We start from the raw sequence: 12,291 nt of genomic DNA, 5'->3' as shown, positions 1-12,291 counted from the left end.
CTGTTGTTTCCCTGCTGCCCCCGTGTGAGGCATCACAAAAGAAACTAAAGGTCATGTGGGAAGGGCATATTTTAGGGAACCATGGTCACTGATGAGCTCTGTGTGTATGGCACGGTCTGCTGAGCCTGAGAAGAAACACCAGACTCACTGCCCTCACCAGGGGCAGCACCGCACATTACAGAGCGGGTGAGGGAGGGAATGGCAGAATGTGAGCACCTATCACCTGCCAGGCTGTGTGCTGGGCATTTCACAGCACCACCCTTGAAAACAGCTGTTTTTGTGCCTGCTTTATTGAATAGAAACCTGAGGCATAAAGGATTCGAATAACTTGTTCCCAATTCCACAACTAGCAGAGCATAAACTCACGCTCAGATTCTGTCCAGCTCCAGAGCCTACACCAGCTACAACATAGTGGGACATGCAGAGTCCAAGCTACGTTGATCGGTGCAGGGCATGCTTTAGACTGGAGCAGAAAACGAAAGACGGCCTGAGCTAGAAGGACCCTGGAGACCACCTGACTCACACTCCTCACCATGCCCACGAGGGAGCTGAAGCCCAGAGGATAAAGTGGCAGAGAGGACGAGTCACAGATGGACGAGCCTCCTGGCCAGTGACCTGGCCCTCATGCCCTCAGCCTCTACTGATTAAGGCAGAAGGGTACCTACTCTCATAATAACACCTGGCTCTTGGGCCAGTCCATTTGTTTTGTGAAACCTAAGTTTGCTGTTTTGCCTATGCTTCCCACCCTGGTGCGCCTGAAGAAAACAAATAATGGTGGCTCCAGTTGCCTTTGGTTATCTTGGTGATGCTCTAACAGCCCATGAGGACTGGGAGGACGCCAGGCACAGAGTGAGGGCACATCCACCTCCGTGGGGCAGAAGCACCCTGAGACCCACTCTGAAGGGCATGCCTCTGCGTGACGTCCTCACTCCCATATACAGACAAAAGCCCCAGGTGCAGGGCGCACACACACATTCCCCAGGGGAAAACATGGGTGTCCCCACCCTACACCATAGCCCCGCCACAAACAGGATGTGGAGACAGGATGCATTCATGTCAGCACCAGGGGACGTGGCTTGACCTGGATTTCCTAAACTCACAGACCTCATCGGCCCTTTTCACTGAATCTGGTCTACTTCCAAAGGAGGACTGATAATTCCACAGCATGATTTTCTAAATCACAATATTATGTATGAGTTTCTTGGTATTGCACCTTCAACTGAAGGTATTATGTAGTCTGTTCTTTCTTCCTTTCTTTCTTTTTTTCTTTTAAGAGACAGGGTCTTGCTGTGTTGCCCAGGTTAGTCTCGAACTCCTGAGCTCAAGCAATCTTCCTGCATCAGCCTCCCGAGTAGCTAGGACTATAGGTGCAGGTCACCATGCCCAGCAGTTGTTTCTATTTTAGAAAAGGAAAATCTAGGGAGACTTGAAGCAGACTATGAAACAGAATCCAGTAAGAAAATGGGGGCAACCGTCAGAAAAAGATTTGGCAATTTATGGAAGCTACTATTCTGTTAAATGTTTATTTACAGGTGTCTTTATAATGTTAATATTTACAAGCGGAAAGCACTTTTTATTCATGCTCAGTCTGGGGAGACACTGACACATGTTGGGTAACAAGTAAGCTCAAGGTAGCTTCTCTGAAATTCCAGTCCTGGGAACAATCCTTCTGTAGCCCTATTTCAAAGAACTAGGGGCATTCAATGAATTCAATGCAAGTACTAAATGAGCACTTGCTCTGTGCAAACCACTATCCTGGACACTGAAGAAAATCAGAAGACTGAGCTCTCAGCCTCAGGGCTCATGACTATGTTGGTTCTTCTGGGATTAGAGAAATATACAAGTGGCTCAAGCCACAGGAAAGGCATGAATGTGGGCCAGACAAGATAGATAACAGACAAGATTACCAGGCGCTTACTGCGCTCTTTATGGCTTAGTAAGTGAGGTAAGCACTACAATTATCATCTTCATTTTATAATTGTGGAAACTATAGATAGAAAGGTCAAGTGACTTGCCCAAGAGTTGCAGAGCTGGTAAGATAGACAACATGGATTTGAACCCAGAGAGTCTGGTACCAGGCAGGGCATCTTAATTCCAAGGCTATAATGACACTCAGAATGGATTGAGATGTGTGTCTCTAGCTCTGGGAATTTAGGCAAGCTAATGAGTCTCAAATACAATATATACCTCAATGAGTTTATACAAAAAACAACAAAAAAGAGATAACATATCATGAGAGATTCGCACAGTACCCAATATATAGACATCACCTGAGAAACCATGTTATGATGATGTTGACAATAATGATGATATGATACTTGTTACGGTATGTTAAGAGACATCAGATCCATGGAAAATACTACTGGAGTCCAAGGAGAGGAGAGGATACAGACAGTGAAGAGACTGAGAAAGCACTCAAGGAGAAACAGCCTTTCAAATAGGACCTGAAGGAAGGAAATGCTTCCAAGGCATGAAATTCAGACAGCCAAGGGGGCATTTGGGTAATCATAATATCTAGTTGGGCTGGAGTAGGGGTTATATGAAGGTATGAGGTTATTGCTGGGGAGACCCAGCAATAAAGAAGGGTCAGGGATGTATGTAGGGGCACTGGTTACCAAGGTGAAAACCTAGACAGGTCCTAATTTATAGATGTCACTGGGGAGAGCTGGGCATCCCCTCAATGAGACGTGACCTGAGTGTATTTTAGGGAGATAAATCCAAAAGCAATTTCTGGAATGCTCTTTAGTTCATGAAAAGAGCACTAAGGGTCTCACTTGGAACAATACAGATTAAAAATACACAGAGGGTGCTATAGTCTAGGTATGGTCTTTCTGTCCCCACTGAAACTCATGATGAAATTTGATTTCCCATGTGGTGATGTTGGGAGGTGGGGCCTAGCAGGAGGTGTTGGGTCACAGGAGCAGATCCCTCATGAATGGTTTACTGCCATGCTTGCGGTAGTGAGTTCTCACTCTCGAGGGCCTGGATTAATTCCCGTGGAAATGGATCGGTTCCTGAGAGAGTGGGCTGTTACGAAGTGAGGTTATTCTTCTTGTTTGGTCCTGGCTCTTCACAGCTGTCCACTTCCCCTTTGGCTTTTTTCACCATGTTATGACCCCACAGGAAGGCCCTCCCCGGAAGCCAGGGCCATGCTCTTGAACTTCCCAGGCTGCAGAACCCTGAGCTGAATAAACATTTTTTCTTTAGAAATTAGCCAGTCTTGGGCCGGGCACAGTGGCTCACACCTATAATCCCAGCACTTTGGGAGGCTGAGGCGGGTGGATCACCTGAGGTCGGGAGTTCCAGACCAGGCTGACCAACATCGAGAAACCCCCATCTCTGCTAAAAATACAAAATTAGCCGGGCTCGCCGGGCGCGGTGGCTCACGCCTGTAATCCCAGCGCTTTGGGAGGCCGAGGCGGGCGGATCACAAGGTCAGGAGATTGAGACCACGGTGAAACCCCGTCTCTACTAAAAATACAAAAAATTAGCCGGGCGCAGTTGTGGGCGCCTGTAGTCCCAGCTACTCGGGAGGCTGAGGCAGGAGAATGGCGTGAACCCGGGAGGCGGAGCTTGCAGTGAGCCGAGGTCGCGCCACTGCACTCCAGCCTGCGCGACAGAGCGAGACTCCGTCTCAAAAAAAAAAAAAAAAAAAAAAAATTAGCCGGGCTTGGTGGCACACGCCTGTAATCCCAGCTACTCGGGAGGCTGATGCAGGAGAATCACTTAAACCTGGTGGGTGGAGGTTGCAGTGAGCCAAGATTGCACCATTGCACTCCAGCCTGGGCAACAAGAGCAAAACTCCATCTCAGAAAAAAAAAAAAAAAAAAAAAGAAAGAAAGAAAAGAAAGAAGGAAATTAGCCAGTCTCGGCCAGGCACGGTGGCTCACACCTGTAATCCTAGCACTTTAGGGGGCTGAGGAGGGTGGATCACTTGAGGTCAGGAATTCATAACAAGCCTGGCCAACATGGTGAAACCTTGTCTCTACTAAAAATACAAAAATTAGTTGGGCGTGGTGGCACATGCCTGTAGTTCCAGCTGAGAGGCTGAGGCAGGAGAATCACTTGAACTCAGGAGGTGGAGGTTGCAGTGAGCCAAGACTGTGCCACCACACTCCAGCCTGGGTGACAGAGCAAGACTCTGTCTCAAAAAAAAGAAAAGAAAAGAAATGAAATTAACCAGTCTCAGGTATTCTATTATAGCAACACAAAATGGACTAAAACAGAGGGAAACAAAGGAAAAGTTATAGAAGTTGAAAAACAGGATTTGGCAGTTGACAATCTGGGGTCAAGGAAAAAAAGCAGGACATCACAATGAAAAACCCTGGGTGACGGGCAGAAAAGTTACTCAAGGATACAGAGAGGGAAGTATGGACAAAGAGCAGGTGGTTAGAGAAGGGTCAAGAGGAAGTGGTGAATTATGTTATATGAATGGGCAGTTTGGGTGGCTGAGATGTTAGTGAGCAGGCATTTTTCAGCAAGAGGCTGTAATAGGCAAGCTACCAGATTGCAAAGGTCAGAGCTAGAGAGTTAAATCTACAATGGGTACCTAAAGAGCTCAAAGCCATGGGCACAGGTAAGAGCCTTGGGAGAGCTCACAGGCTGGGTAAAAAGCCTGGGGTGCACTCACAGTAAGGGGTGGGCAGAGCTGCACAGAGTGCACATAAAGGAGGAAAAACTCGAAACTTGGTGGCAAAGTTGCTGCCACCAAGGGAGATGAGAAAAATGCGACCTGAGGAAAAGTCAGCAGGACCCAATGCAACAGGGACTGCACATGGGGAGAGGTCTCTGGCTAGGTTCCTATAAAGCCATTGACCTCTGAAATAACATTTCATCAGGGAATGAAGACTGGAGCCAGGCTTCATGGGAGAAGTTTAGCAATTAGGGAAAGAGAGAAAAAGAAATAGAGTCTGGAAGAATGGCAAGAAGATTTTTCTAGAGTAAAGAAGACCTAAGCATGTTTGTGCATGCTCAGTCACTCAATTGATTTATTGAACATTATGGAATATCTTCTGTGTGCCAGGAGAGAAGCAAAAGATCTAGGGCTCAAGAAGTTCAGGGTGGAAGGTGACAAAACACACACACACACACACACACACACACACACACACACATACACACACTCTCCACTGCAACAGGAGCAGGAGAGTCCAGGGGGTATAGAGGCCAAGTAGCAGGCCACTTCACCTCAAGTCTATGGATTAGGGGAGAATTCTGGGAGAGGCCAACTCCAGAGCTGAGGTTTTAAGATTGAGTGGAGCTTGCCCAGGGAAAGGTCAGAGGGCGGGCGGTGGGGGATGATGGTGAGAGAGCAGGAGACAGAGCATCCCACTGAAGGAGCAGCATTTCCAAGGCTCAGCATGCCATGGGAGAATAGGGCCTGTTGAGAAACTGCAGCAGCTTTTGCTCTGCCTAGGGAGCAGGTAGCAAGGGCTAAGGTGGCCAGGTAGGTGGATGGCAGACCACAGAGGAGGAGGAGGATGAGGAGGATGAGGAGGAGGAGAGGAAGAGGAGGAGGACAAAGAGGAAGAAGAGGAGGAAGAAGAAGAGGAAGAAGAGAAGGAGTAGGAGGAGGAAGAGGAGGAGGAGAAGATCAGATCAGAGATGCAAGCAATCCAGAGAGCAGCAGATGATCCAAAACAGGGAGTTGGAGGGACTGCAACAGGCACGTGTGTGCTGGGGCTTCTTCCCTGCAGTCAGAGGAAAGAGGGTGAAGACAAAGATCTTTGAGAGGGAAAAAAGGAAAGCTGACATAATCAAAAGAGTAATCAGCTTGCCAGATAAAACATACCTGCGAGTAAAGCATTGTCCAAGGAGAGTTAAGTGTCTGCATAGAACATTTATAAACTATATTCGATCCTCTTTATTTAACCACAGAACACTGCTCTATTAGCCTTCTCTCCTTTTAGTTACCTTCCTTTTCCATCATGCTATACATTTTTGGACCTTTTTACCATAAAATAGTTCAAGTGTAGCCACAGATAATGAAAAAAAGTGAAACTAAATCAGTGACTGTTCAACTCCAGTGAAAGACTTAGTAGAAAAGACGTTATAAATATTGGCTAAGGTGAAGTTTTGAGATTTATTTTGGACCTTCCTGCCTCTACAGATAAACAACCAGGACCCAGCTTATATCTGGATAAGGGTAGAATTTGCTCCTACTTTCAAGGGAACTCCGAAGTGTAGGTTTTAACTGCTGCTATTTATTTGATGCTAACGAACACGATTTGCCACTAGCCTCTGTATTTGCATAAGCAACGCATTCTAAGGACTTCGGAATTATAGCTCTGTGGTTAGGGTTATGGGTTCTGAACTGGGACCAAATCTGTGTACTGCTCCTTAGTAACTGTGTGGTCCTGGGCAACTTACCTCTGTCCTTTAGTTTTGCATTTGTAAATGGGAATCATTCCATTTGTCATCTCATAGGGTTTTTGTATTAAATGCATCAATGTTAAGTGCTTAGCTCAGTTCCTGGCACATAATAAGAACTCAATAAACATCACCTACTATTATCTGCTTATGCCTTTTCAATTTTTAGTCTATATAAACTACCCCATGAAGATTTCCTCCATAAACATATTACGAAATAGCCAGGTGGCCCTCCCTACAGTTGGCTTCCTTGGATGTAATGACAATAAAAAATCTTGACACACAGCTTATTTGTCAGACATCTAGGCAATTTTCAGATTCCTTTGTTTACATGCATACAAATAAAAGTTTAACTTTTCATAGAAAATACTGCTAGTCTCCTATACAATGTCTATTCACCCTCTTTCCTTAAGAAAAGAATGCTGAGCTGGGCACAGTGGTTCACGCCTGTAATCCCAGCACTTTGGGAGGCCGAGGCAGGCGGATCACGAGGTCGGGAGATCGAGATCATCCTGGCTAACACGGTGAAACTCCGTCTCTACTAAAAACACAAAAAAATTAGCCAGGCGTGGTGGTGGGCACCTGCAGTCCCAGCTACTTGGGAGGCTCAGGCAGGAGAATGGCGTGAACCTGGGAGGCAGAGCTTGCAATGAGCCAAGATGCACCATTGCACTCCAGCCTGGGCAACAGAGCGAGACAAAAAAAAAAAAAAAGAAAGAAAAGAACCCTGGCTGGGCATGGAGGCTCACGCCTGTAATCCCAACACTTTGGGAGGCTGAGGCGGGCAGATCATGAGGTCAGGAGATCAAGACCATCCTGGCTAACACAGTGAAACCCGTCTCTACTAAAAATACAAAAAATTAGCCGGGCATGGTGGCAGGCGCCTGTAGTCCCAGCTACTAGGGAGGCTGAGGCAGGAGAATGGCGTGGACCTGGAAGGCGGAACTTGCAGTGAGCCGAGATCGCGCCACTGCGCTCCAGCCTGGGCTATAGAGCAAGACTCCGTCTCAAAAAAAAAAACAAAAAAAGAACCCTATGTTGTTTAGGACAGCAATGTGCTCCATTAAAAATGCTCACTTCTCTAAACTCCCTTATAGCTATGGTGGTCAAGTGACCCAATTCTGGGTCCCCCTTCTTTGCTTTATTTTTATCTGTACCACGACTTTAAATATGTAATTTTTGTTCTAGTATATCCCCCTGCCTTCAAACGTAAGCTGCATATAAGCTTGTGACAGCTCTGTCCATCACTATATCCTGGGCCCCCTGAAGGCTGCCTTCAACAACAGGTTGGTCAGCGAACAGCTGCTGCATTAGCAAATGAGTGGCACACACTGGAATGTGGTGGACAGGGTTTCTAGGAAAGCTCTGCAAAGCACATGGTTTAACCTCGGGACCTACTGCCTTCTTCCCTGCCTTCGCCCTGCTTTTTCTTCCCACCTAGAAGATGCAGCAGCCACTTTAAGGCAATGACAGCAAAGAAAAAGAAAGAAGAAAAAAAGAAAGCGATCCAGCCATCTGGGTTTCTGAAGGCCGACTTGAGTCATGGAGCCAGCCCTGGACCCATTCATGGAACGCAGATGTGTCTAAGGAATCACTATTTGTCAGGTTTTCTGCGACTCGTAGCTAAACTTATTTGTCATAGTTATAAAGCTATTTCCCAGCACCCTCAAGAAAAGCCTTACTCTCTAAATATTCTTGAAAGTCTCTGGTAATAGAAAATTAGTTAATTTTACCTGTTCAGCCAGTTGACACAAATCCAAGATTGAGTAATAAAGCACGTATGTCAGAGGCATTTGAACCAGAGCACTTCCACCTTGAACTGGGGCTGGGTAAAATAAAGCTGAGACCTGTTGGGCTGCATTTCCAGAAGGCGAGGCATTCTTATGACAGAATGAGATAGGACGTTGGCAGGACTGGTATCACAAGATACAGGTCAAAGATCCTGCCGATAAAACAGGATGCAGTAAAGAAGATGGCCAAAACCCAACAAATCCAAGATGGCGATGAAAAAGTGACCTCTGGTCACCCTCACTGGTCATTATATGTGAATTATAATGCATTAGCGTGCCAAAAGACACTCCTACCAGGACCATGACAGTTTACAGGTGCCATGGCAACATCTGGAAGTTACCCTATATGGTCTGAAAAGGGAGGGACCCTCAGTTCTGGGAACTGCCTGCCCCTTCCCCAGAAAACTCATAAATAATTCACCCCTTGTTTAACATATAATCAAAAATCAACTGTACGCCTACTCAGTCGAGCAGCCCATGCCACTGCTCTGCCTCTGGAGTAGCCATTCTCTGGTTCTTTACTTCTCTAACAAACTTGCTTTCACTTTACTCTACGGACTTGCCCTGAATCCTTTCTTGCACAAGGTCCAAGAATCCTCTCTTGGGGTCTAGATTAGGACCCCTTTCCAGTAACAGATAGTCTCATCAATAAACAATGTAGATAGATACAAACAGAAGAGGCTCAAATGAAAGCTCTCTTGGCCTTCATTATGAAGGAAGAAAACAAGGATGAATGGGGACCCCACCAAACTCATGACAAGGTAGGGAGGGTCTGTTCTTTCTTTCCCCCACCTACTTACCTATCACCTACCTACCAACCTACCTCTTGTATACGCAGGTCAAGCACATCTAGAGGCCAGCAGCCCCACTTGGCAGGGGCATCTATAATAGATGCTGAGATGCCAGGTATGTCGAAAATCTCACTGCTTGTCTCTCTCCCTCCCCACCTTCTGGGTCAGAGCTAATTTCCTGTAACTTGAGACTTTAAACCCTGTTAAATGCTAAATACTGCCGAGAAAAGTGATGTTATTTTTCAGAAACAGACATTTGAAGCATAATTAAGGCCAGATATCTCCCTTGGAATAGGTTTTAGCTGGGCGAGGAGGAGGGAGGCGCGCGCACTGGGGGTGCCTGAGACAAGTTGGGAGACTGGATCTTCGAGGCAGGAGTCACAGGAGCAGTGCTCAGCTTCCACACTTCTCTGCCTCCTTCTCTGCATTTCTGCTTCTAAGGGTGGGCCCCTGCAAGTCTTGCCCACATGTGTTTTCTAAGTTCTCTTGTTTTTGTAATAAAAAGCAGAGAAAACTCCTGCCCATAGAATACCACTCTGACGCAGAATGATATTTTGGTTGGCAGAGACTTTTGCAGACACCAACCAGACGCAGCCAACTGGTTCGCCGGGTCACCCTTTGAGGCTCCCATACTCAACGGCAAGGCTCCCAGCAAGCATTTTGATGTAAGGGAATAGTGAGATTGTCTATTTGCATCTTCAAATACAATTAATAAATTATTCAATAGAGACAAGGCATCGAACCTACTCAAAATATAATCTGACCTAAGATTTTCAGAGTGATAGATCTTTAAAGGCAAATGAAATTTAAACACAAAATCTCTTGGGAGATTTTATACAAAATAATCATCAATACAAAAATAAGTATCACCCTTTTGCAACCATCACAGCAACACTGATTCATGCAAGAATCATGGAAAGAATCTAAAACCATTAGGTAAAAGTTTGATGATGATAGTTTCACGGTCTCAGATTATCACCTCACAATATATACATATATATTCACTACAAAGAAGAAATCGTAACTTCTCAAAGAAAACCTGGCAGATACCGCCTTAACTGAATGACCGAAATTAATATCACTAATAATGAAACAAACGGACATCACGGGCCCCCTGATGTAATGCACTGTGGAGCAAAAAAAATCAAAAAACAAAACCAAATAAATGCTAAACAAACACTTCACCAAACAACTAGCTTACACTCTGAAAAATGTCATTATTGTCAAAGATAAAAGAAGGCTAAGAAACCCTTTCAGATTAAATGTGACAAAAGACATGACACCAACATGCCGTGAGTGATTTTTTTTTTTTCTCTAAAAAGTGCTGGATTGGAAAAACAGCGCTATAAGAGACATTATTGCGACAATTAGAAAAACAAATAGGGCCAGGCACAGTGGCTCATCCCTGTAATCCCAGCACTCTGAGAGGCCAGGCGGGCAGGCCATTTGAGGTCAGGAGTTCGAGACCAGTCTGACCAACATGGTGAAACACCTTCTCTACTAAAATACAAAAAAAAATTAGCCAGGTGTGGTGGCGGCTGCTTATAATCTCAGCTACTCAAAGAGGCTGAAGCAGAATAGCTTGAACCCAAGAGGTGGAGGTTGCAGTGAGCCGAGATGATGCCAGTGCACTCCAGCCTGGGCGACAAAGCGATACTCCCTCTCAAAAAACAAAAAAACAAACAAACAAAAAGAAAATAAAATAAAAAGAAAAACTTGAATAGAAACTGCATATTAGAAAAAGTTATTAAGTTTCCTGTATTTGGTCATTATACTATATTATTCTGTAACAGAATGTTGTCCTTAGGAAATATTTGCTTAAGCATTTAGGGGTGACAGTCGTGATGTCTACCATTTATTCTCAAACAGGCCAGCAGTAATAATAATTAGTGGTGGTGGTGGTGGTGTGTGTGTGTGCGCATGAGAGAGAGACAGAGAGAAAGCTCAGGAGTGTGCAAATGTCAACAACTGGTGGCCTACGTGAAGATTACATGAACATTCACTGCACAATTCTCAATCCTTGAAACTTTACTGTAAGTTTAAATTTATTTTATTACTTTTTTCTTTTGAGATGGGGTCTTGTTCTGTCACCCAAGCATGATCACAGCTCACTGCAACCTTAACTTCCTGGGCTCAGGGGACCCACCTGCCTCAGCCTCCCGAGTAGCTGGGACTACAGGTGGGCACCACCACACCTGGCTAATTTTGGGGGGCTGGGGGCAGGGGCGTGGTGTGGATCAGAGACGGTCTTACTATGTTGCCCAGGCTGATCTCAAACTCCTGGCCTCAAGTGATCCTCCCACTTCAGCCTCCCAAAGTGCTGGAATTACAGGCCTGAGCCACTGCACCCAGCCATAAAAATTTTTAAAAGACAGTGTTTTTAAGTTAAAAGCAAAGGGTAGCATAGTTTTCAAAAGCCATTAACAGAGAAATAAAGGACAAAATGTTTTTAAACTTTCAAATTGTTTAGAAGCACATTAAGTTTGAACCACTTAAAATTACAGAGGCAAGATGACAATATTACAAAAGAGGACAGTGGGTGTGTGTTTGAATTTTTTCGTTAACCTCAGAGGAGGCCATCAGTCTCTCTCGGCCCCAAGAGCCATGCCACATTTTACTAAGTAAAGGATATAAACACGGAAAGAATGACTCTCCACAACTGAGGGGAAGAAGTACTACCCAGCCTAACTAAGGTTAGTACAAATTTGGTGAGTCACTTCCTCTTAGGAGGAAGAGCAAACATTTCTTGTTTCCTGAAGGACTCAGAGATTCTGAGGGAACACCTGAGCTCTCAGCCTGAATCATGCTACATAAGTAATAAACTAGGGCAGGAAAAGCTACGGCCCATTCACTCGATGCTTCTACCCCTACCACAGTACCTCCAAGTTCAAAGTCAATGTCAACTTGAGTCTTTTTTGTCTATTTCAGCCTCCACATTGCCAGGTTCCTGGGAAGAGGCAAGGTAAGCAAAACAAAAAAAAGTTGATGGATGTGCACAGTTATCCTCGCACCGTGAGTGGGCAGTGGCCTTGGTTTGCTGTGGGACATTACCCGCAATGTTCCTCAGTCCAGAACCAAACCCACAAAGCCTCTTAAGTTTAGAATTATAGCTTTCTGGCAAAGCAGCCCTCCTCCCTGAACCGCCTGTGCCAGCAGCACACACACGTGGATGGATTAGGCAAAGCTGTGCTCTAAAGCACACACACGCTCTCCCCAACGTGTGCTTTGCATTCCAGAAATACTTGATGCCTAAACCACTTCTATGCCTCCCTTGGCATGAACGTACAAGTGGCTCCATGCCAAAGGAAGCGTCTGTTTAGAGATGCGGACTTTCTTTAAAT

General features: G+C 45.4%; 1 protein-coding gene across 4 annotated transcripts in view; it reads right to left on the bottom strand.

Moving 5' to 3' along the window:
• The window catches only part of SASH1 (SAM and SH3 domain containing 1), a 289,530-nt gene that overhangs the window by 98,219 nt on the left and 179,020 nt on the right, over positions 1-12,291 (bottom strand). The window lies entirely within an intron of this gene.

The sequence above is a fragment of the Macaca fascicularis genome, chromosome 4 (genome assembly GCF_037993035.2).
Source record: "Macaca fascicularis isolate 582-1 chromosome 4, T2T-MFA8v1.1".
Lineage (NCBI taxonomy): Eukaryota > Metazoa > Chordata > Mammalia > Primates > Cercopithecidae > Macaca > Macaca fascicularis.
Note: the sequence above shows the minus strand (reverse complement) of the source record. Positions and strands in the feature narration are given on the sequence as shown.